General features: G+C 33.8%; 2 long non-coding RNA genes across 7 annotated transcripts in view; one reads left to right on the top strand and one right to left on the bottom strand.

Annotated features, from left to right (window-relative positions):
• Positions 1-24,160, top strand: part of LOC140685537 (uncharacterized) — a 96,312-nt gene that overhangs the window by 66,257 nt on the left and 5,895 nt on the right. For 2 of the 6 annotated variants that reach the window (XR_012058794.1, XR_012058793.1), the window contains exons 2-3: positions 9,029-9,124; positions 21,871-21,933. The exons of 1 other annotated variant lie outside the window; for it this stretch is intronic. This is a non-coding gene — a long non-coding RNA (uncharacterized lncRNA). Of the gene's footprint in view, positions 1-4,548; positions 5,353-9,028; positions 9,125-21,870; positions 21,934-24,160 lie in introns of all 6 variants that reach the window. 3 more of the 6 variants (XR_012058795.1, XR_012058798.1, XR_012058796.1) reach the window with 3 other exon arrangements.
• The window catches only part of LOC140685539 (uncharacterized), a 187,454-nt gene continuing 172,299 nt past the window's right edge, over positions 9,006-24,160 (bottom strand). Inside the window, exon 3 of the long non-coding RNA XR_012058800.1 lies at positions 9,006-9,081. This is a non-coding gene — a long non-coding RNA (uncharacterized lncRNA). The remainder of the gene's footprint in view (positions 9,082-24,160) is intronic.

Below are 24,160 nucleotides of genomic sequence, written 5' to 3'. Positions count from 1 at the left end.
CCCATCTGCATGGGGCTTATATTCTCTTGAGAGTGACAAACAGTAACTAAACGAACTATACAAGATGTAAGACAGTTATATGTGTTATGGATTAAAATATAGCAGGGTATCAAAAATAGATTACCAAAGTAGTGTGGCTTTTTTCTGTAGGGTTTCGTGATGCTTTATGGAGGCAATTATACATGCATACATTTAGGGGAAAAAATCCAGAGGAAGGAGAGAAAGCAAGTGCCTGAAGGAGAAGTCGGCTTGAAAGTGTTACAACTATTGACAAATGATTGGAGCAGCATGAGCAGGGAAAAAGAACTGTGGGTGAGACAGAAGGTCTCTAGGACACAAGAAAGCATTTTAGACACACTGTAACGACTATGGCTTTTGCAGCTAACTGCAATCAAAAGTCATTGGATGGTTTTAGGCAGAAGAGTAAAATGCTTCTAATATATTTTTACAGTTTTTCTCTGCTTGCTTAGGAGAATAGACAATAGGTAAGCAACAATATAATAATAAGGAAAATAATTGAGAGGCTGTTGTAATAACCCAGGCAAGAAATGATGGTGAATTAGTTATCTCCTGCTGTGTAACAAGTTACCATGAATTTAGCAGCTGAAAACAGTATAAATTGAGTTCCCCACAGTTTCTCTAGATCAGGGGTCCAGGCATAGGTTAGCTGGGTACACTGCCCAGGGTCTCATCAGGTTAAAATCAAAATGTCATCCAGGACTAGGATTTCCTCTAAGGCTCAGAGTCCTCTTCCAGTCACTGGTTATCTATGTCTTTCATGTCTTTGCCATCTTATGACTTGGGTCCATATGCAGTTCCTAGAGACCACCTTAGTTAGGTCCTTGCCCATGGCTCCTTTTTCCAGCAGCCTTGATGATTTCAACATGGGAGATACGGAAAATATGGGATAAAAAGTGAAAGCATGAGAAATGTGTTGGTTTTCTAGAATATTTATTCTAGAAAATAATGAAAAAGTAACAGTTTATTTTATGAGGGCAACTGTTAAATTGAAATATGAGGTATAGATTTTAAACCACTAATGGAAAATTTGACAAATAAAATTCACAAAAGAGAGGAAATCAACAAGATTGTTCAGAAAAGAAAATGCAAAAGGAAATCCATAAAATTAAGTAAAAACGTGTGACAGAAATATTGCAGATTTGAATGGTAATAGCACACAAAAAGTGAATGTTTCCTTTTCTCCTTCCAATATTCAGAGGTTTCTGGACTACATAAAAACTGATGAGCAGTTGAATCTAGTTGAATGAGAATTAAGAGCTTAAAAGATGAGCTCTTGATAACACGTGATAAAAAATAATGAAAATGATGCGGCATCACTGAGGAAGCTGCATTAAGGGAGAGAACCAGTCTTTCTAGAGGGATCTGGAGCTTAAAAAAAGACAAATATGACCTGCAAGTGAGGAAGCGGGGCTCAGGCAGGTAGTGGTCTTACCTTCCTCCTCCTCCTGCGCCCCCACAGGCGGTGAGCTCGCATTGCAGTCTGGCTGATCTCCCAACTCCTCAGCTTCCCTTCCTTCTATTCCTTCGCAGGTGTTTCCCGCCAGTAAATTCTTCTAACATCTAATCCTGTCCTGGCCTCCACTTCTCAGAGAACCTGAACTAACACATAAGATAATCCCTAAGATGGTGACAATTAAAAAGAACCAGGAGGAATGCCGTATTCAAACAGTGTAGGAGATCAAGTTGCTTTAAGTAGAGGAAGCAGCATATGCAAATGCCATCCTGGCTTATAGTGAGTTAGAAGGAGTGGAGGGAAATGTTCAATTAGACATAGGCAGGAGTGAGCGGAATAGGGTCTTATGGTCTAGTAGGGCAGTTTGGATTTTTTTTTCCTAAGTGCAGTAAGTCCTTTATATTTTGACAAGATCATCACACTGAAGGAAATAATGAAGTAATTATTTTAAAATGTAGCCCAGTGATGCTATTTTAATTATTGGTAATATTTAAATATAGAATGAATGGTCTGTTAGGTGCAAAGTCCATACATTTTTAGCAACTTTTTAAGTTCTTACAGCCTCCAGTTAAATATTGCTGACAAGAACTGTAACTACTTCAAAAGATAGTATGAGGAAAATGTTATTTGAGAAGCATCATGATGATTTTATTCTAATTTGATATTAATATTATCCTAATTTAATAAAGTCATATATAATCAATAATATAATTTATTTGAGTATATTTAATGGCATGAAGGAGGATTCAAGTCAGTTTGTATGTACCCAATGGGAAAGTTATAATATATACAGTGTTCAGTTATTAAAATAGCAATGTTGTGGACTCTATTCAAGTGTGTCTTGAGCACAAAGAGATAGGATATATAGGTATAAGATATGCAAGCAAGAAATGCTTTTCAGTGCTATTAAATATTTATAAGCAATGTTAAAAAATAAATATAATGATTCAGGGTATTATGTCTGTGGTACTTGAGACTGAATCCTTTAACAAATCCAAAAAATTCAAAACATCATAAATATTCTTCCAACTAGCGATTTTTTCTTAGATGAAAGATATAGATAAAATGTAATACAACAGCTTACATTTCCTATAAAGATCATTAGACTTTTTCTTTTGAGATTTTTTTTTTCTCCTTCCACTTTCCTGAAGGCAAGCCCACAAACTGTCCAACGTGATGAGTCCCAGTTACACTCATCTGGGTTCTGGCTTCCTACCGAGTTTCCCTACTTCTATTCTTGCTCCCTTGAAATTCATTTTTCATAGAAAACCAAAGAGCACTTATTTTAAAAATTTAAACTATATTAAATTTTGCTTAAAATGTTCTAAAAATGTCCCATTATACTTAGAAGAAAATAGAGCACTTTACCCATTTGCAAGACCCCAAATGATGTGGGTCCTGACTTACCAAGCTGTTGTTTTACTGCTTGTCTGCAGGCACTCTGTTCCAGATGTGTCACCTTTCTTTCTCCTTGTCAGATCTTTTCTCTTGACACTGTTTTCCTTGACCAGAATGCTCTTCTTCAGCTCATTCAGGTCTCTGCTCAAAATGTCATATCCTGATATAGATCTTATGGATCAGTTACCTAGTGCCAGGTCCTATATAACAAACCATCCAGGACGGAGCAGCTTAATCATTTTTTACTTAGTGCATGAGTCTATAGCTCACTTAACTATGTGGGACTCAGCTGGGTGGTTCTGCATTTCTCGTTTGGGCCTAGTCACATATTTATGTTGATAAGGTAACTTTCATCTAGGCCTGTAGAGAGAACTGGGCCATGTGCATCTTCCAGGCAGGTTAGTCTAATCATACGTTTATGGTGGGAGATGAGGTTGAAAAACAGAAGTGAGAGCTTTTGCATGTGTCACATCTGTTGAGATCCCAGCAGCCAAAAGTCAAATGGCCAAACTCAGAATCAAACAGGGAAGGAATTAGACTCCACCCCTTTAGTGAGATGACCTGCAACACAACGTATCGAAGGGCCTAGATACAGGGAGAAATGAGGACTGGATCCTACCAGTGACATTAATCAACCACAAACTGCCCTCGGGCTACAGTGATTAACATCCCTTTTATACACAACCCCCCAAACCAACAACAACAAAAACAAACTCCAGAACAAAACAAAAAAACCCTCATTCCCTACGAACATAAACAACATTCCATTTAATCAGATCAACATCTAGTCCAAATGAGTCTCATCTTAATCTGGGGAACTGTGAACCAAAAAGACATCTCCCCCACAACAAACCCAGCTGATGCAGTGGTGACAGAGAGGCAGAATAACCAGGGTGAGAACTTCTGTTCTAAATGGACATGAATGGTGAGAGGCACAGAACTTCCCATAGCAGTTTTTAAGTCCTGCCTGGTTAGTGTTGTCTGAGTGCCTCCTCTGGGAGGGGGAAGTCTCCCTTCAAAAGACATTGATTCTGTTCCATTGGAGTGATTCCTCAGTCCATTTTTCTTGACTTTACTTCCTTGGACATTATTTGTTTTCCTTTAAATTCCTTGGGCACTTCTATAAAAGGCATTGAAAAAATATTACAGAATTTTCTCAACCTGTTTCCTAGCAAAAATTTATGGAGGCTCAGAGGTTGGCTTTATAATAATTTAAGCAGACTCAGCCCTGTTAAGCTCAGACTGTGAAAACTTTTTTCATTATTATTTTCTGAAAAACGTTTCATTATCCACTGATTATAATCTAACTCACACAGTGGAAGTCATACTCATAATTACTTTCCTGCTCTGCCCTGCCTCCCTCTCTGTATTTATTTTCTGCTATTTTGAGGTGAGACTTCTGATTGCTATGAACTAAAGCTTCCTAGGAATTCTTTTGAGAGAACTGAAAGTGTTTAGGAAGCCCTGCTTTAAATTTTTATAAGGTCAAGCCAAAAGGCTTCACAACTCTGTGGTTGTGGGAGCTGTACTTTGTGGCCGTATTTTATTTACAGTATTATACTGACCCAGGGTATTATTATTTTTCTAACCTATTAAGTTTTGGACCCTCTTGCAAACTACACCCCACTTTTTTCTTTTTGAACACATCTCTTTCTTGTATTATTCTATACCTACAGTTTGCAGAAATTAAAAGTGATGTGGAGGAAGTCATCATCACAGTGGAGTTAGGAGAACTCCAGCCTTTGTGTCCCAACAGAGACCAACAGTTAGACACATAAACAAAAATAGCTCTGAGAGAGCTCAGAATCTTCAGCAACACAATGAAACAACAAGCCTGAGAATGACCACATGAAAGAAGAAGGAAGAACAGCTTCATCTTACTGCGTCATCCCATCCGTGAGGTCAACACTGCACAGTACCAAGCAGGAATTTCTTAGCTCAAAAGAGTTCTCCTAGGAGAGGGGGTCAGGATGAGTGAGCAGCTTCCACAGCGTTTGGGACACTGCATGAAGGACTCACGGGTTTCACCACATCCAGAGACCTGCAATGCCAAGACGTAGAGACAGCTAGAAATGAGGAAAGGCAAGGGGTATCGTTAGCAGCCACACTGGGGGAGTGATGGTCCTTCCCAGGGGCGTGCCCTGCACAGGACCCCAGGAGCTTTCACCACTGAAAAAACCAAGGGCCAGTACAACCACTGTGAGCCCCACACAGATTCCACTGCTGAGGTTTTATCTCCACAAGTTTTCCTGTTCACAGACAAGAGCCACCTGAGTCCCTTCCTGCTCCTTTCCCAACGCCCCTGTCCCCTTACGGAGCTGGGATCCATACTGGAAGCCAGTTCCAGCCTCTGTGACTGCAAGGTGCCCGACGCCAGCCTAGACCCCTGAAGCTGACCCCCACCACTGTGTGCACATTTGGAGGTAGCTCCTCCAGTGACAGAAGAAGTCAATGAAACTAGGAGATGTTTTTTTGAAAAGGTAAACAAAATTGAAAAGCCTTTAGCTATTCAGCTAGACTTACCAGGAAAAAAAAGAGAGAGGTATATAGTATATCCAAAGGAAGTGAAATTACCATCTTGAGTTACGTGCACTCCCCTGTACATTGCAGCAGTATTCGCAACAGCCAAGACAGAAACAACATATCATTGATAGATGAATGAATAAAGAACAGGTGATACACAGCTATACAAACATGTAACATTATTCGTCCATAATAAAGGAAGAAAATCCTTACATCTACAACGTGGGTGGATCTTGAGTGTATTATGCTAAGTGAGAAAAGTCAGACAAATAAAAATACTGTATGATATCACATATCTAAATAAATCTAAAAAGCTGAACTCATGCAAGTGTAGAATCATCGTTGCTAGGGGCCCAGGGGTGGAAAAATGTGGAGATGTTTGTCAAATTTTATCGCATTACATAACTGTTTTTGTTTTATTGTAGTCACTACTAAGCTGGCCTGACTTTCTCTCATGGTCGGTCAGTTTCAGTTTTCCTGTCTGCAGCCCCTGTTAACATGTATCCTATATAAATATCAATAAATGTAAAAATAAGGAACATGTTGATTTTATTTTTTTATTTAGCATTTAGTATGTGGCATGTACAGAGCTCAGTGCTTGGGACCTAACTTGAATTTGTTGTTGCTAATGATAATATGAAGAGAATATCTTTCTTCCTATAATTTGACGAGTAAACAGAACCTTTGTGAGTTCAGGCAGATTGCCCAGGTTTACACAGTTCAAAGTGACAGTACAAAGACCAGCTATGTTTAGTCTGAACCAAACACCCATTCACATTACAGTTAATTAATTATTAAAACAAAGGGTATTTAGTAACCTTTTCTCGTTTGACTCCCTGGCCTGTAGAAATGATGCTGTCTTACCACTGAGGTCTCTGAGATGGGGAAAAATTAGCTAGCTCATTGTAGTTCCTGCTTCCATTTTTCACAGGAGAGAAATTCTGTATCAGGTAGAGAAATTAAAAAAATGAAAAATGTGATTTATTTGTAGTTCCACATCCTTCTACATACTTCTTCGTCTAGTTGTTTCAGCTACCATCTCATAGAAAATGTGAAAAACAAACCAAAGAGTTATCAAGATTAATTTCTAATCCAAACATCTTTTACAAATAGAGCTTATCATTTATATCTTTTTGCCAATACTTTCATGTTATTGGTATTCATAAATGAATGAATACTATACGGCAAATGTGGAGATTTAGTAAAAATTTAATTAGCAAAAATGTTGACGTGCTTTCCATAGTAAATTCTAGTGCAGTTTGATCAAGTATCTTTCAAAGTGCCTTTGCGTATGATGTAGAGCTGTTGCAGTTATATAAAATGTACTGCTAAGGAATTCATGTGGTTAAATTTGGTTATAGTGGACAGTAAAGAGTTACCATACATATGATTATCATACCCTGAAGTGGTGTTTTCTGTATCTACTAAAACTTTATATGGAAAATCTTTAAAGTTAAAAGGGATATTTGTCTTATTTTCATTTTTTTTTGAGATGCCATAAGATTGAGAGCATGGCAGAATTATGCCTGTCTCTTTCAATAAATCCTGATTTTCTACTTAAGATTATGATAGTAGTTTTTAACATATTTTAACAGACTTGTATTCTTTCAATGTTTGCACAGTAAGCTTCATAAATTCTTACTGTTGCCATTAGACCTTCAAATTACATATATATTTGTATACATACAGTCTTAGATCCTGGTTTTGTGTTCAAGGAGTTTTATTATTTTTGATTATAATGTTTAACGTTCTCTTGCCAGAAATAATTTATTCCATGTATTGTTTTGTAAGACTGAATACAGAAAACCCAATATTCATAAAGACTAAATAATACAAACCAGCTTTTTGAAACTACTGACAGGAAGTAAACTAATTGGGTATAAAAACTGGAACTATAATTTCCCAGTATGAGTTGTAAAAATTCTTATAGATGATATAGAATTGCTTAGAATTAGGAAAATGTGACATAGAGATCTGAGCATAACATGCAGCTCTAACTTAATCAATCAGCAGAAAAAATACAAATATACTGAAGAGGGGTTTTTAAAAATCTTTTCTGGACATTAACTCACCTCTGTTTTAAATGGGCCTAGACTAGGAAATCTGTGGAATGACATTCAACATACAATAACTTATCCCCTAAAATTCTGTTTTCTTGGCTACACACAATTTGTGAGGACCTTTGAGCAGCCGGTCCTCCATGGACATGGCATTTCACTATCCAGGGGAACTTGTTATAATCTGCATGCATCACAAATGCATGTGCATTTCTTATTCAAGATTGCTTATAAAAATCCTAAAAAAGACTAGCTTTATTTGTGTTAATGGAAAAGTGGCACAGGTAATCACAAAACAGTAGACAATCCATAAATCATTTATATTTGATTTTAGAATTTATTATGTAAATCACATTGTACAGCAGAATTACCATTCTGATACAACTTGTTTAGGATGTTATTGAAATTACTTTGCATTCTCCTGTCATCCACAACTGAAGGTGAAATGAGTCAGCACATAAGTGTACTTAGGTGGGAAAGAAAGCCATTTAGAAATAAAAGTGTGCTGTGAAAAATACAAAACAATACACGATAGAGTAATGGTTGCTCAGAGAAAGGTCTCATAGCAGTTATGGAATCTGTCACACAAAGTTTAGATAGAAGCATAAGATGGCTTTTTTTTTTTTGTAAAAATGCTTGTCATTTTTATATCCCACAAATATCTCTACTTCTGCATATCCCCAAATGAAGCATTTTTCCCCTATCAATCATAAAAAATATATATTCTACCTTAAATTCACTTTCTGACATTTTGGGTTTGTATAGACTTGTAGGGAATCTTCAGATAAAAGTGAAAGTTAAAAGTTCAGCCATACGTTAATTAGAAAATAATGAAAACAGAAGATTACCAAAAAAAAAAAAAAAACAAAAAAAAACAGACTTTTTTCCCTCAGGAGAAGATGTTCAAATTTAACTTCTTTCTTTTCGTTGTAACATACTAATAACTGTTCAAACTATAGAAATATTAGTACTTCTCCAAAATCTTGTTCAGTCTCTTCTCTTTCCACCATCTTTAATCAAAATCAACAAAAAAAGAAGCTTTTCTTCACTCTACATCATCTTCCAGTTGTGACTTTATCTCTCTTTCCATCATTGTCAATCTTCTTTTAAGAATTGGCTCTGTAATAAAGTGCTTATACAGTAACTATGATTATGTAAATTTTTTTCTCTAACTTCTTTAATATTCTTTTAGAATCTTGAGGGAAAGGCCTGTGATTTACTCACTCTGTATCTCCAGCAAGTAGCATTTACTGAAATGTAACATATAATCAATAAATATTTACAGCAGAATAAATAATTCCCTTTTTAATTAAACAAATATTGCCAATGACTATAAATTCTAAAATACCACAAATGTGATTTTTTGAAATAAAAATTTATGAATAATAAATACAAATGATTACTGAAGGCATAAACTGTAGGTAAATACCACAAAACATAAAAAAATACAAATTTTGAAGTCAAAATTCAGGTTTTCTTAAGATAAATTAGGCAATGGTTAAAATCAAAACAAAGAGCTTGTATTACTTATTATTTATCTGGCCTCTTTTTTCATTCCTTTTATGTTTCCATGCAGACTTTGAGTCACAATGGCTGACAGAATTGTTGCGAGTAGTAACAGCAGACATCCTGAAAAGAATCAAAGAAAGAATTGTGAAAGGCAAAGGAAAAAGTGGGTATAGATCAGCAGAGATTTAGGAGCTGTAGAAACTTTTGATTTAAAGCATCACTTAAGCCTGAATTTTTTGATAAAACATTTTATGATTAAACTGTTATAAAAATAATAACTAACCTATCTTGATGCTCTAGTCTTTTTTGAAAATACAATATTGATGTCTCCAACTATTACTGTCGAACTATTTCTCTCTTCAGAGAATATTTGCTTCTCAAATGTCAGAATGTTTATATATTTTGGTACTGTGTCATTTGGAGTATACATATTTCTAATTTTTGTATCTGCTGATTAATTGACCCATTTATCAATATCTAATGTCATTCTTGGTCTCTTGTAATAGTTTTTTCTCAAAGTTTATTTTGTCTGATTTTAGTACACCAGTCCAGCCTTCTTTTGGTTACTATTTGCATGAAATATCTTCTTCCATATTTTCACTTTCCACTTTGGATCTAAAGTAATTCTTTTATAGAAAATATATCAGTGATTCATAGTTTGTTTTTCCCCTTAATGCTTCTGTAATGTTGCCTTTTGATTGGAGATTTGAATCCATTTACATATAAAATAACACTTATGAGGAAGGCCTTCTGCTGTTTTGCTAACTGTGTTTGGTATGTTATAGTTTTACTGCCTCTCACTTTCTCTATTGTGACTTAATTTGTATTTAGTTGATTTTTTCTATTGGGCCATTTTAATTTCTCATTTCTTTTTGTGTATATTATTTAGATATTTTCTTAGTGTTTTACAATGTGGATTATATTTAATATCATATATTTATAAGAATCTAATTGGAATTGATATGAAATTAACTTCAGTAGCATACAAAGGCGCTGATCTTTTACAAATCTGCCCTCCCTTATGTTACTGTTTCACATATTACATCTTTATGCACGTGTGCACCTGTCTAAATGAGGTAGGAAACAAAACATGGAGTTACAGATCAAATACTACAATAATGCAGGTTTTTATGTTTGACCATGGAGTTACCTTACAGAATATCTCTATTTCTTCATATGATTTTGATTTATTGTTTTGTATCCTATTTCAACCTGAGTCACTCCATTTCGCATTTCTTTTGGTCAAGTCTAGGGATAACAAACTTCCTCAGATTATGTTCATATATAAATGCCTTAATTGTTCCCTCGTTTTGAAGGACAGCTTTACACATACAGAATGCTTGGTTGATCAGTTTGTTTTCCTTTGAATATTTTATGTATGTTGTCCCACTGTTTCCTGGCCTCCATAGTTGCAGATCAGAAATCTGCTGTTAGTCTCATTGTGGATCTCTTGTACTTAAAAGAGAGTGTCTTGTGTGAGTGCCTTTCTTCCTGCTGATTCAAAATTTTCTTTATGCTTGACTTTCAGTAGTTTAATCATAATGTGTCATGATGTAGATCTCTTTAAGTTTGTCATATATAGACATTTTTGAGATTCTTGGATTTGTAAATTGATGTCATTCAATAAATTTGAAACTATTTTTTTTGCCATTGTTTATTCAAATTTCCTCCTTTTTATTCAAATTTTCTGTTGCTGGGACTTCCCCAATGCCTACACTGGTCCACTTGATTATGTTCCGCGGATCAGTTAGTCTTTTATTTCACTTTCATTTCTTGTAACTTTCTGTTCTTTAGACATGATCATTTTAATTATCCTGTTCTCAAGATTGGTGATTTTTAATTCTATCTGTTCAAATCTGATTTTAAGCTCTTCTAGTGAATTTTTCAATTCAGGTATTGTATTTTTCAGGCCCAGATTTCTATTTTTATAACAATTTATCTTATTGATATTTTTATTTTGTTTGTAATTATTTTACTGATTTCCTTTAGACCTTTCTCTTTCTCTCTCTTTAACATATATATATATATATATATATAAAAGCAATATATATATTTATATAGTTATTTGAGCATATTTAAGATACTTGTTTCAAAGTCTCTGGTAAGTGGGATGTCTGGCTTCCCAAGGATGTTTTTTTAATCAATTTAGTTTTTTCCTTTGAGTCAGCTTTTCTGTTTCTTTTTTGCCTGTGATTTTTGTTGTTGTTGAAAAAAATGCACATTTTAACATAATAATGTGGTAGTTCTGGAAGTCATATTCTTTCCTCCCCCTAGGTTTGCTGTTTTAGAATATTTTAGCAACTTTAAAAATCTATTTTGGTAAAGACTGTATTCCTTCTTATTTGTGGTCACTGGAGTCTCTTTTCCTTTAGCTCATGTTTTGACAGATTTCCTTGGAATTAAAAAAACAAAAATGAAAACAACACAACAAAAAAATCACCAAACACCTCTCCCTGTTTTTGCGAACTGGCCTAGTGCTGAGGTACTCTAACACATATCTAGGCTTGCAGAGAACACAGGAATCAAGCCGTGGTGTCAGCTAAGGATCATGTGAGGTCTTTTCTGAGCATGTGTCTTGCCCAGCACATACCTGTCTTTTAAAATTCCTCTGTACACATATGTACTTTTGAATGTCCTAATTTTCCAAAGAATTTCTGTCAGCTTTTCTTCTTTGGCCCTTGGTTATTTGTGCCTTGGTCAAGATCATTTTTCTCAGACATATGTGGGCTCTTAGTTCACCTGCAGAACTGATGATATGTATATTTTTATAATTACATATTATTTTATATATTTATATATGTGTGTGTGTGTGTGTGTAATAAAAATTGCCTAATAAGTGTGTTCTACACTCTCCAAAACCAGGGACCAGGGTCTCATGTTGGGTATACAGGCTGCTTTCTTATTCAAGATCTCTGCAACAGAGGGAGTAAGTCAAGGTCAATTAAAAATGGCAAAAATCTCTTCTACTATTTCCAAGGTCCTTTTCCTTGATTTGGCATTTTCTTAGTTATTATAACTCTTTTATTATTTTTCAGAGCTCTGACAATTTTGCTCTGGATAGTTTCTACTTTATGTTTACCTTCTGCCTGTGGTGAAATGAGTTTGGAGCCAGAGCTGCCCATTCTACCATTTTGCAAATGTCAGTCCAGTAACCCTTCATTTTATCTTCAAGAAAAAAAAAATTTTAACCTTGGAAGAAGAGCCATACAAATAAATACAAAATATTAGGATAGTTTTATACAGTAGATATTTAATGTGAAAGGAGTGATTACTAAAAAGGAAGCAGTGGAGGGTAGATTCTCACAAATGGCAACTCTACAGATTTTATGCAGCACAGACTGTTGACCTAAATAATAAAAATGAAAGTCCTAAATTCTCTTGGGAATCCTCTAAGAAGCCATATGTAGTTATTTAAGTTACAGAGTTATTATTTTCAATCCAAATAATATACTACACTTACTAGGCAAATGGGGCATGAGATGGCCCTGCTATTAAAGTTTGCACAAATGTGTGGATGTTCTCTAAAATGCTTACAATGTGAAACTTTTGAATTTAGTGAAGAAATCTCCATGTCTGATGATAGATATGAATGGGCTTGAATAAGTATTACACTTTTATTATAATAAACATCTTCACTGTTTAGATAAAAAAACATACTCCTATTAATTCATTTCATTTGCCTGGATTAAAACTAAAAATCTGATATATTTGCATTTTTATATTGAATTTACTCATTATTTACTATGTTTAGAATATTTGAGTTGAAACTCCTCTACTGTTATACTTTAAAATGTGTAGGCAAGTGAACTTCAATCATTCTTTTAAGAGAACATAAGGAAAAATGAAAAAAAACAAACATAAAGTATATGACAAGCCTCTGAGTTAATTCTAAAAAAAGCAAATGGAATATTAATACAAGTGTGTTTCAGTGAAGAAATGATTTCTCAGTAAAGTCACTTACTGAGAATCAATAAAGTGTAGTTCAAACTCAGTATCAACATATTTATGATTTATGTTGTCAGAAGAAAATTTCCTATTTAATGTAATAGTTTTCCTTTCCTAAGTAAATAGGAAGTTTACTAAACTTCTACACTTAATCTGTTCTGATTCAGTTTTAATATATATTTATAAGTATAACTGTTTTTAATGTTTCTCCTCTAAGGGTAAATGAAAAATAATGTAATTCCAAAGAGAATAAACTTGTCCTTCAAGCAAATTAATCTACTTATGTAATAAAATTAATAATACATTTTACTTTGAAATACGCTAATAGATTTATCTCCCAATTTCCCTTTTCTTAAATTATAAATGCTGTCCTCCACAAGTATGAATACTACAGCTAAGTAGAAATTTTAACACAAATCTGTAGAGTTTTTTATGCTTTGTCATTGTTTGAAATTACTTTGAGACTACATAAAGGTCCTATACTTCATTACACTAATCTCCATTTTTATCATTTACTGATTTTTTTTATCATTCCTTCTTTAATTATTAGTGACATTTAAAAAACTTTTATTTTCCCCTATTTTTATTGATATCTCTATAGATGTTTGAATGTTTGTATTATTGTGTGTGTGTGTATATATATATATATATATATATATATATATATATATATATATGTAAAAGCCAGTAATTTATTGGCTTGCTTAAATTTCCTCCAGTTAGGCAAATGATGTGCTCCCCAAAATGGTTCTTTCCAATATGTTCCTTTCATTCTTTGAGCATAATTTCATTTTCTGTTGTAATATGATGTAGCATGTTCATTGTGTCTTTTCCTTGTCTTATCTTTAGGGTGATTAGTTCTTCCAGGGACTGTTTCCTTTTAATGGGGATTAGCAAATAGAAACCAATTCATAGGGATAAGATATTTTCACTGATACTAGTGTGTTGATTATTCTAAGGTCACTCAGTGAAAAGAGTACCGAAATATTATATATATATATACACACACACACATACATCTACCTATGTAAAAGACATGTTTCCACACTGATACTTCCAACTGACAATCCAGTTCTCCAGGATTTATTACTCTTTTTCCTTTTAATATTTGTAAGTGCATTTTCCATGCTTGTATCTCTGTTCCTCCAAAAATGGGAAACTGGATTTATTCTCATTTTTTTCAAAACAAGGTACACAGGAAAATAATAAAATCTTGGGCAGCCCCTAAGAATTGATAACACATGTAACTTACCTGACTGGGTGATTTTTTCATGTGTGTAGTAAATTTGCTTATTTTGGTTTCCTCTCAAATGGAAATCTGTTCAATATAACTTTTTCTTTCAGATATTTAATGACAGTATCCGGACTTCCTAATTTTTATCAACTGATTTTCATTTATCATCTATTAACTGATTTATCAACTGACTTACATTATTACTTTTTAGGGGAGGGTTATTTTTGGTTAATACTAGACTTTTTTAAAAAAAATTAATTACCTATTTTCTTTTCTTTCGTGTTCTCATTTGGTTTTTGTAAGAATCATTGTGTGATGGTTAGAATTCATATTTGATTACTGTTCAAAGGATAACAAAGAAACTATCAGTCCATGCCATTTAAACGTTTTTTTAGTGCTAGATCCAATGCAATCTTATTGAATACTATTACTTTTTTCCCCTAATTTTGCCATTTTTTCCTGCAAAAAAAGATTATTTTCTAATTCCTTCTTTTCCTTCAGGTTGTGCACTAATAAACATATCTGGTGGGACTTCATATGTCGTAATTGGCAAATTTCCATTTTTCTTTCTCTTCCTGGTTTCATTCACTGTATTGTGGCATAAGTGATAAATGTATTCAGATCAGTAAGGAAAAATTCTGAGTGTCCCATTGCTGCATGTGCACTTTTATCAAATTTAGGGGATAGACTAATTTTGTCTTTAACAACACATATCTATGTGGCCTTCAATGTACTTTACCATATCCTTTTACCTAGATAACATATTATCTGTCATATCTAACAGCTAGATAATGAGGGTGCATATTAAATAGGTAGCATACAGCATTTCTTATAAAAATGGAATATTTATGATCTATAACCAAAAGAATATATTTTTATTTATTAAACATCTCGTTAAGTAGTAAAATATTTTTTCAATATTTAGTAAGATAGTAAATGAGTAAGATTTTCCTTTATTGTATGAAAAGCATTTTATAAATTTTTCTCTAAAAATACCTACAAGGAAAATTCAGGAAAATGTTTTTCACATAAATGTGGTTGTCTTTATGGCACATATCTCAAAATAACTTTGTACCAAACTATGTGTATGGAGTGGGGTTTTTTTTTGGTATTGGTTTGTTTCCTTTTTTAGGGCAGAGTGTTTAGCTAGGTATTAAGGTATAAATGCCAAATTAGATATTTTGATTTACACATAGATCTCAATGATTATAACAGGCTTTGATTTCTGCACAATAAGTCACACATTTAGCAGATTAAAACAACAAAGATTTATGATCCTACTGCAGGTGGGTCAGGCATCCAGGCACAGCTAACTTGGGTCCTTTGTTCACGGTTTCTCAAAGCTGTAATTACTATGTGGCCAGGGCTGTGGTTTCATCTGAGACTCAAGGATACTTTTGCAAGTTCATGTCCTCCTCGGAAGAATTCATTTTCTTATAACCACTGAACTCACGGTGGTAAGATTTCTCAGCACCAGCAGGAGACAGTTGTCCAATCTCTAAATCCTCTTTCAAAGGCATCCACTAATTATGTCAGGCCCATCCAGAATAATCCCCCTATTGATGAAGTCAAAGTCGACAGATTAGAGATACTATTTTGTCTGCGTAAGTCTGGGAGTGATAGCCCATCCCCTTTGCCATATTCTGTTGCCATATTCTAGCTAGAAGGAATTTACGGGTCTCGCCCACAATCCAGGGGAGAGTATTATACAATGGCATGGCCATCAGGGATCCTCACTGCCTCCTGCAATTAGGAAAAAGCACCAAATTGTGTTGCTTTTATTGTCAGTAGTTTTTAATTCCCTCAGCCATATAATCATCTAAATTTTATAGAGCAATTACTAAGGATGTTTGCATTTGTGGAGGGTACTGCAGTGAACAGAGAGTCTACACTCAGAGTCTACATCCCATTTGAAAAGGTATAAAATAAAGGCACAGACGCTTGACATGAAATCAAGTAATAAAGAGAACTGTGAAGAAAACTAGAACAGTGTGACTAGAGAGTAACGGGTGATGTTATTTTAGACAAGAAGGACTGGAAATATCACTTTGGAGAGTCGTTTTTCAGTTCTGACTTGAAAAGAATAAGAATGAATGGGCATATAGCCAAACACATTCCTGGTAGAGGAGAGAACGAGAAACACTGTGGGGCAGAAGTGTTCTTGGGAATAGAAGGGAGGCCAGGGAAGCTGGGCCAAAATGAGAAGAAAAATTTAGGAGATGATGCCAAAAATTCCTTTAGGGGTATGATAATGAAAATCCATAAGGGTCCCTTATTTATTTTACATGTCATGCAGATGCCCGTGTGTGTAGAGGGTGTTGAACAGGGGAGTAAAGGGGAGACATTTTGTTTCTCGTCTTTTATTTGGAATTCTGGCTGTTGTGTAAAAGTACAATTTAAGGAGCAAAAAAGGAACTATAAAGACATTTTCTATAAACTGTACTAGCTCAGGCAAGAAACTATAGTATTTGTTATCACAAAGACAATGAATAAAGACCAATATACTTGTAATTTCTTGAGAATCATTCACAAGTGAATGGTCTGAATACGCTGGAGTTTCTAAAACACTCAAACATTTCTTCTGGACCGCCTGTGTTCCTCTGCCATCACTGTTTACACTCTAAAATGCTACCAGATTTGTACTATGGTTCCTCTCCGTAAAGACACAACATGTTTTCCTTCCTCTGCGTGGATCAAACCAATCTATAATCCTTTCCTACATAACTGGTAACACAAATGTAAGTCACATAAATTTAGATAAGGGTAAATATATTAATCAGGATTCAAAAAGATAAGTTTCAACATCATATCCTTTATGAAGGAAGACGAGAACGAAAAAAAATTTATAAAGCCGTAATGTATAATATCCACTAATAGAAAATGATCCATTTATTGTGTACTTTGGTTCAAGTATTTTTCTTTTGCATAAGGTTTTAAGTTCTTTTCTTCTTTAGAAAGTTTATAAATATGTGATGAGTTTTCAGCAGAGAACTATTTTTAGTTTTAATATTGTTTTTACTTGATGGCCAGCTAGTAAATCCAACTTCTCTCCCACAGTGAAACAATATAAACAACATGAGCCAAACAGTGGGATTTCGGCATGAGGACAGTTTATTCAGTTTTCAGTAGGTTTTCCAGCAAATATTGTTAAAATACCAACTGTAGACTATAACAAGAATTTTGTGTGAAAATAATTCATATATATACTTTTAGGATGGAATACAATATGGGTTGATTCTAAGGAAGCTCCCAGGCAATGCTCTGTCAACGAACCAGTAAAGACCAGGAATAGAAGAGAACATTCCTGTAAAAGATGTTCTGAAGGAAATGCCAGTAATGCAGTTCAGAGAGTATTATATCATAATCTGAACTCACAATGAATAAAACACTCAAATGTGATCATATGTGTGAACACATATGCCATCTATTCATATTGAGCTTGGGGTACTTCAAGATGATACAGGGGCTTTTATTTGGGAATCTAAAAAATGAAACCCACAGGTGCCCCAAGGCCCTGTATTAGAGCAATTTTCCTACTTTTTATGTTTTTGACTTCCATGGAATTAGTAACTTTTCCCCTATATATTTCAGTTTTGGTCCATATATACCACAGTTGTGGCTTTAATTTGGTGAAGGAATATCTGAATTTTGTAAAATACAAAGTTGTATGAAAAATGTATGAAATATACTGGAGCCACAAACTGGCTTATTGAATTCACCAGACTCTCGCCCAATAGCACGTTTGACCATCTTCTCATTTTTTCAGATATTCAGAATACCTCGATGCTTCTGAATGCATGTATATACACTAATATACACACTCATGTAAAGTATATATGTATATATTTTATTCGAAATTTATGGTTTTAAAAACACAGATAAGGTTAAATGTCCCACTAAATCACATTATATTTTATTTTGTATGTTAACTTTTCACCATCCAGGAAAAGTAATATTGAGTGAAAACATGTTAATACCAAAAAAAAAATCAATTTTCCACAATCCAAACTGGAACTTGAAAAAAATCAGTCTTATCTGCGTATATTTCTTTGTTTTGTTTAAATAATCATGTTCATTGAAAATGCATGCATTTTTACTTATAATTCAGAAGCTCAATTCTTACTTAGTGTAGAATTGTCTCCTTGATCACGTATAACAAAACATCTGTCTTGTAAGCAGTGTCCTTAGACCACGTTCAGTGTGAGTACTGGCATGTTTCATTAAAATCTACCACCTTTTCAGCTGTTCTGTTTGTCTCAGTTTTTCTTTTTTTTTCTTCTTTTCTGCCTTTCCTTATGTTAACTGATCAATTTTTAGGATTCCACCTTATTTCCTCTATTAACTTACATGCATACATCCTGTTGTTTTTGTTGTTAATTTTTTAATGGTGCCCTACGGCTTACATAAGTGTACATTTTTAATTATTCAGTTTACCTTCAAATAGTGTTATACTACTTCACATGCAGAATAAGGATATTACAGCCATATATTCCCAATTCCTTCCTCCTAGTCTTTGTGTTATTCTTGGAATACCCTCTATGAAATATTGCATAAACACACAATACACTACTGCCACATTTAAACTAATTTTTAAGTGGGGAAAAATTAATGAATTTCATTGTAACATCATCTTTTCATTTCCAGTGCTATTCATTTCATTTTATATGTCCAAATTCTGATATGGTATTTTTGCCTGAAGAGACTTCCTTCAATATATTTTACAGAGTAGGTGTGTTGGCAGTTAATTCTCACTGTTTTGGTTTTGTCTGTGAAAGTTATTATTTTTCAGTAATTCCCTACATAGCAGTTACTTACTAATGATGCTGCAGTGAACATTCTTGAACATGCCTCTATAGCATATGTGGGATAACTTTCTCTAGCTTATGCCTCAAGTGGAATTTCTGGGTCACACAACTTCAAGTTTACTGATTATTTCTCTATCTCTATCCAAAAAGGGTTATACCTATTTACAAGTGTACTATTTCACAGCCCCTGTTTTTCTTATTCTTCAGTACTTAGAAGTGTCAGAATTTAACTTGTATATGACATTCCCATCTGTGAAACATATGTATATTGCCTTATTATGTCTATCTTATTTAATAATATATAGGGCTTTATATAAAATTTCAATTTTTTTGAATTATCTTAATGTACGTCTTTGAAAGAAAAAATGTCTAGATTATATAGATTGTGAAAGAGTGAGATATTGAAGTATGAGTTCCGTAATTGTGCATGATGTCCTGCTATCCATCGCTTCTAAATTACTGAAGCATAAATCAAAGTAACTTAATAGAAGCTATAGAGTTTTCAAGGAAGCAATTTAAAATTTGTACGTTATTAGTATTACTATTTTGGGGCGATTTATAATTTTCAGTTTCAATGTGAAGTTTCTAGTGGTAATAGATATTGGGCTGACAATGGTTATATAGTGAATTATAGCTGAAATTAGGCTACTATTAAGTGTAATATAAGTAGATGGTAGAAGATAAATGATTTTCCTAATCAGTGATAGAAGACTTACACTTGATGAATATATTATTAGAGAGTAGAAAGGGTAAAAAAACATACAATTTTCCTTTCTAGTTTTCAGTTCTTTTCTAAATATAGACTTTAATATAATCATTTATCACAAGGTTATATAACCTTTTAGAATCTCAACTCTTGAATCAGCTGAAAAGCCAACATAGAATAGTACTCTATGTCATCAGAACAAATGCTGGCTAGTTTTTATCAACATTTCTTGTGCAGATGTATAAAAACTAGGTATTATTAAAGCATGAATAAAATGTCTATTTTCATCCCTTTGAACATTGTTTAGAATAAGCATATTTGCAATAAGTCCTAAAAAGAATTGGAAGCAGTTATATAAACTACTCAGATGAGGTATAATATATAGTATTAAGAAAATAAAGGGTATTTGAACTTTTGAAATTAAGCAGTAGTTAATTTTGATGTACCCAAATTGTGTTGACTAAAGAAAAATACACAACGTGAAAATTGTGAGTTTCAGCTTTATTCAGGGTCTCACTGAAGACTAAAGGGTCAGGAGACAGCCACTTAATAGCTTTGAGTAAACTGCTCCACGGAGGTAATGAAGAAGCCAGTATACATATGAATCCTTTGGTTAGGAAATCTTTACTGAGATACCTGTTCTTTGTGATTAGCAGTAATCTTTTACCAAGGTATATCCTTGACCACGTGTATCTCAAGTTAATGACCTTAGTGCTTTTCTGTGTATGTGATGATGGAAGAATCTGGGGTCACTGAAGTTCTTCCTGCGATGCTCATCTAACTATCTTGGGGCACATTTATGCAAGGCACAGAGTGCCTCATCCTGGCTTTCACCCCGAATTCCTCTCAAGGTGCATTGTCAGTGGGCGGCTGCAGTGGGGTGTTACTTAACCCTTGTGTAACTGGGTGATGAGAGATGCTCTTTGTTCTTTTTTGTTCATAGTTGTCTCTGACATTCTGACATACTTCATTATAATCTTGTTAATGTTAAACTTTTAATAATTTTAAACTAAGCTGTAGTACAGTAGTTGTTCATGGTCTGCTTCCTTTTTTCTTTTATTTTGACCTTCACTATACTGCATATGAAAATTCACAGGTCCATAGACCAAGATTCATAAACCAGAAAATACACAAAACAAATATAGAGCCAGTTCTCATCTTTTTAAATTCACACCGATCTGGATTCCTTTCTAATAATGAGGCAAAAATGTTTCTATTAAACTCCATAGAGCAACTTCCCTCTGTCACACATCCCCTACCCCTATTTCCTTCTTTTTTTTTAAACATTTTCTATTGATTTATAATCATTTTATAATGTTGTATCAAATCTATTTCCTTCTTAATAGCAAGAAAAGCAACATTTTAAAGTTAGACAAAAACATGGGAGACTATTATAAGATCTGGCAAAACGGGAATTAACACTTGTTTTTATTGAGTGCCTAAAAGTAAAGAGAAAGTATCTGGGAATATTGAAACAAATATTAAGAGTAAAGAAAATTAAACTATGAACAATCAGAGAATTACATTTTAATTAACATTTGAAAATAAAATGTCTTTTTCCTTAACACTGACTTCACTTTGAATGGGGAAGTGGGTCCCCTAAAAATTGCTACTGATGAAACCTTCTAGAATATACAGGAAGCCTGGGAAGAGAGGTACTTTAATTGTACAGACCAGATTTATTTTTCAGACTCCAAATATGAAATAAAGTATCTTGCTGGTTTTTTTTTTTAAACAACTGGTGCGGTATCTCTGTGACAAAAGAGATGTTCTAAGTACTGTGGAGGTATAAATTATAAACACAAACTGGATTCTGAATTCCCGGAAGCAAACAGCAACAACAGAACAGATAAAATAATTAAAACTGCATGTCTTTGAGGAGTGAGAATCTGAGTCAGAAAGGCTACAAGGCTTAGTATTTCAAGCCTTATATACTCAGTGTTTGAATATTGTGTGTTTGAATATTGTGTGTATGTCTCCATATGTGTGTAATCAAAATTTTAATAACATAAAACTTTAAAAAGTGTATACCAGAGGACACAGAAAGCGATGGGGAAGAAAAAAAAAAAGAGAAAACAGGAAACACAAAAACTCTAAAGGGAGATATAAGCATTCTATGAAGTAACACATCTCTTCTCCCATTCACTCCAAAAGGAAAATAGAAGTAATTGGTGCCGATATTAGGAAACTAAACCTTTTGTTATCGCTTCTCTTCCCAGAGGACTGGCTCAGACGACAGGGAACATCTGCAGATATTCAGGCTTTCACCCGAGGAAGTAAATGTAAAGTATATTAATATTTGATAAAGACTGATAAGTTTTTTTTTAAGACTGACTTCCCTCTACTCATTAAAACCCTGAGGGAATTCTGGAAATGATACACTGTTTGGAAATGTTTGTGGACTGCATCAAAGTCTGTAATATTGGAATAGGTCAAGGACGCACCACAAATTTACTGACTAAGATCTTAGGAGAAATACAACATTTAAACTCATTTAAGCTTTGTGAGGAAAAACACATCCTCTTATCACCACATATTGTAAGTGGCAAGGAAGAGTCACAGTTCTCATTTAGATAACTTAACCAAAAGCTTGATTTCAAAAATAAAAATTATTGTGCTAAGAACACAACATGAGATCTACCTTCTAATGAATTTTTAAGTAAATAATACATTATTGGTAATTATAGGTACAATGTAGTATAGTAGATCTCTACAGTTGATTCATCTTGTTTAAGTGAAACGTCATGTTTATTGATTAATAACTCCCCATTTCCCCCTCTCCCCAGCCGCTGGCAACCCTCATTCTATTTTTTTGGTTCAGTTAGACTGTTTATATCCCTCATACAAGTGGTATCATGCAGTATTTCTTTGCTGACTGGCTTATTTCACTTAGCATAATGAGCTCCAGGTTTAGCTACATTGTTGTATGTATTAGAATTTCTCCTTTTATACCGTATTTCCTTTATTCACTTACCTGTCAATGACCATTTAAATATTTTCTACAACTTGGCTATCGTAAATAGTGTTTCAGTGGACATGGGAGCACTAATGTTGCCTCAAAATCTTGATTTTAATTTTTCGTAAGTGGGGTTTCTAGATCAGATGGTAGTTACACTTTTTGAGGGACCTCCATGCTGCTTCCCATAACAGCTGTGCCTTTTGACATTCCCATTAACGGTATGCAAGTGTTTTGATTTCTCCTCACCCTGACCAACACTTGTTGTCTTTTGGGTTTGTTTCTTGATAACAGCCATCCTGACAGTTGTGCGGTGATATTTCATCGTGGTTTTGATTTACTTTTTCCTGATGATTAGTGACATTGAACATTTGTACAAATACCTATTGGCCATCTGTATGTCTTCTTTGGAGAATTGTCTATCCAAGACTTTAGCCCATCTTTTAATTGGAACATTTAGTTTTTCTGCTATTGAATTACAGGAGTTTGATACTTTAGCATGCTCCTCCCTTCTCAACATAGTACAAGAAATAGGTTGTCAAACAAATAAATCCTGCATTAATCTGTATAAAAAAATACTGAAGTATATTACAAAAAAAATACCTTTCTCCTAAAAGGTTAGCATTTTACATTGTGATAATGCATGTGAAACTGAAAATAAATTGCCACTGAGTAAATTTTAATTACTATTAATATATTCATTTTGCAGCAAATACATATTTAGTATTTCTGAATAGTTTACATAGTTATTGAATGTCTACATAGTTTATGATCAACATGAAACAAAATGACTGAAACAGAGAACAGCTTTCATCTCAGTTTCCTCTCTTCAGTGACCTGTGTCAAATGCTTAAAATTTTCACTTACTGCAACTGCTGAATTACACCCTGAATTATACTATAACACATTAGAGCAATAAGTTGATTATATTTTCTCCATTCCAAGCAACACCACAAGATCTTCAGGGTAGTAATATCTCAATTAATTGACATAGTTCCCTATAATTGCAAAAAACTGAATGCTGGATTTGAAAATTTACGTATTTGTAAAGCTCTTGATATGCATTTCCATATTCTCTGAAATGATTCCACTGTTTAATATTCAGTAAAAGATGTGTACATCACCAATTAGTTTAGATGCCTAAAGGATATTTTAAATTAATGAATATTTTTAATTAAAATTCTGCAGGTGGTTGCTGGTAAGACTATGTCTCTACTATCTATGGTTAAATATTCAATATTTATAAGTTTCTCTGTGTGCCTAATAGTTTATAACTCTGGAGGGGTGATTTCTTTAAATACATTGATCAGTGGTAGATAAATGCATTGTAGGGTGCACTTAAGAGTTTCTGAGGAGGCGAATTAAATTGAAGAGTTGAAGCAGTTATTTAGACAAATCAAGATTAAAAGGAATACACTCATCATTTGGTAAATGTTACATGTTGTGATATAATTACATAGATTTATTATCTTTACTGATCATGCTTGGTGTATGATTCTTCGGCTTTCTACTGTAATTTGCCTTTGTAAAATATCTTTACTGAAGAGAGAGTA

The sequence above is a fragment of the Vicugna pacos genome, chromosome 14, assembly GCF_048564905.1.
Source record: "Vicugna pacos chromosome 14, VicPac4, whole genome shotgun sequence".
Classification (NCBI taxonomy): domain Eukaryota; kingdom Metazoa; phylum Chordata; class Mammalia; order Artiodactyla; family Camelidae; genus Vicugna; species Vicugna pacos.
This window is presented reverse-complemented; position numbering and strand designations above follow the sequence as displayed.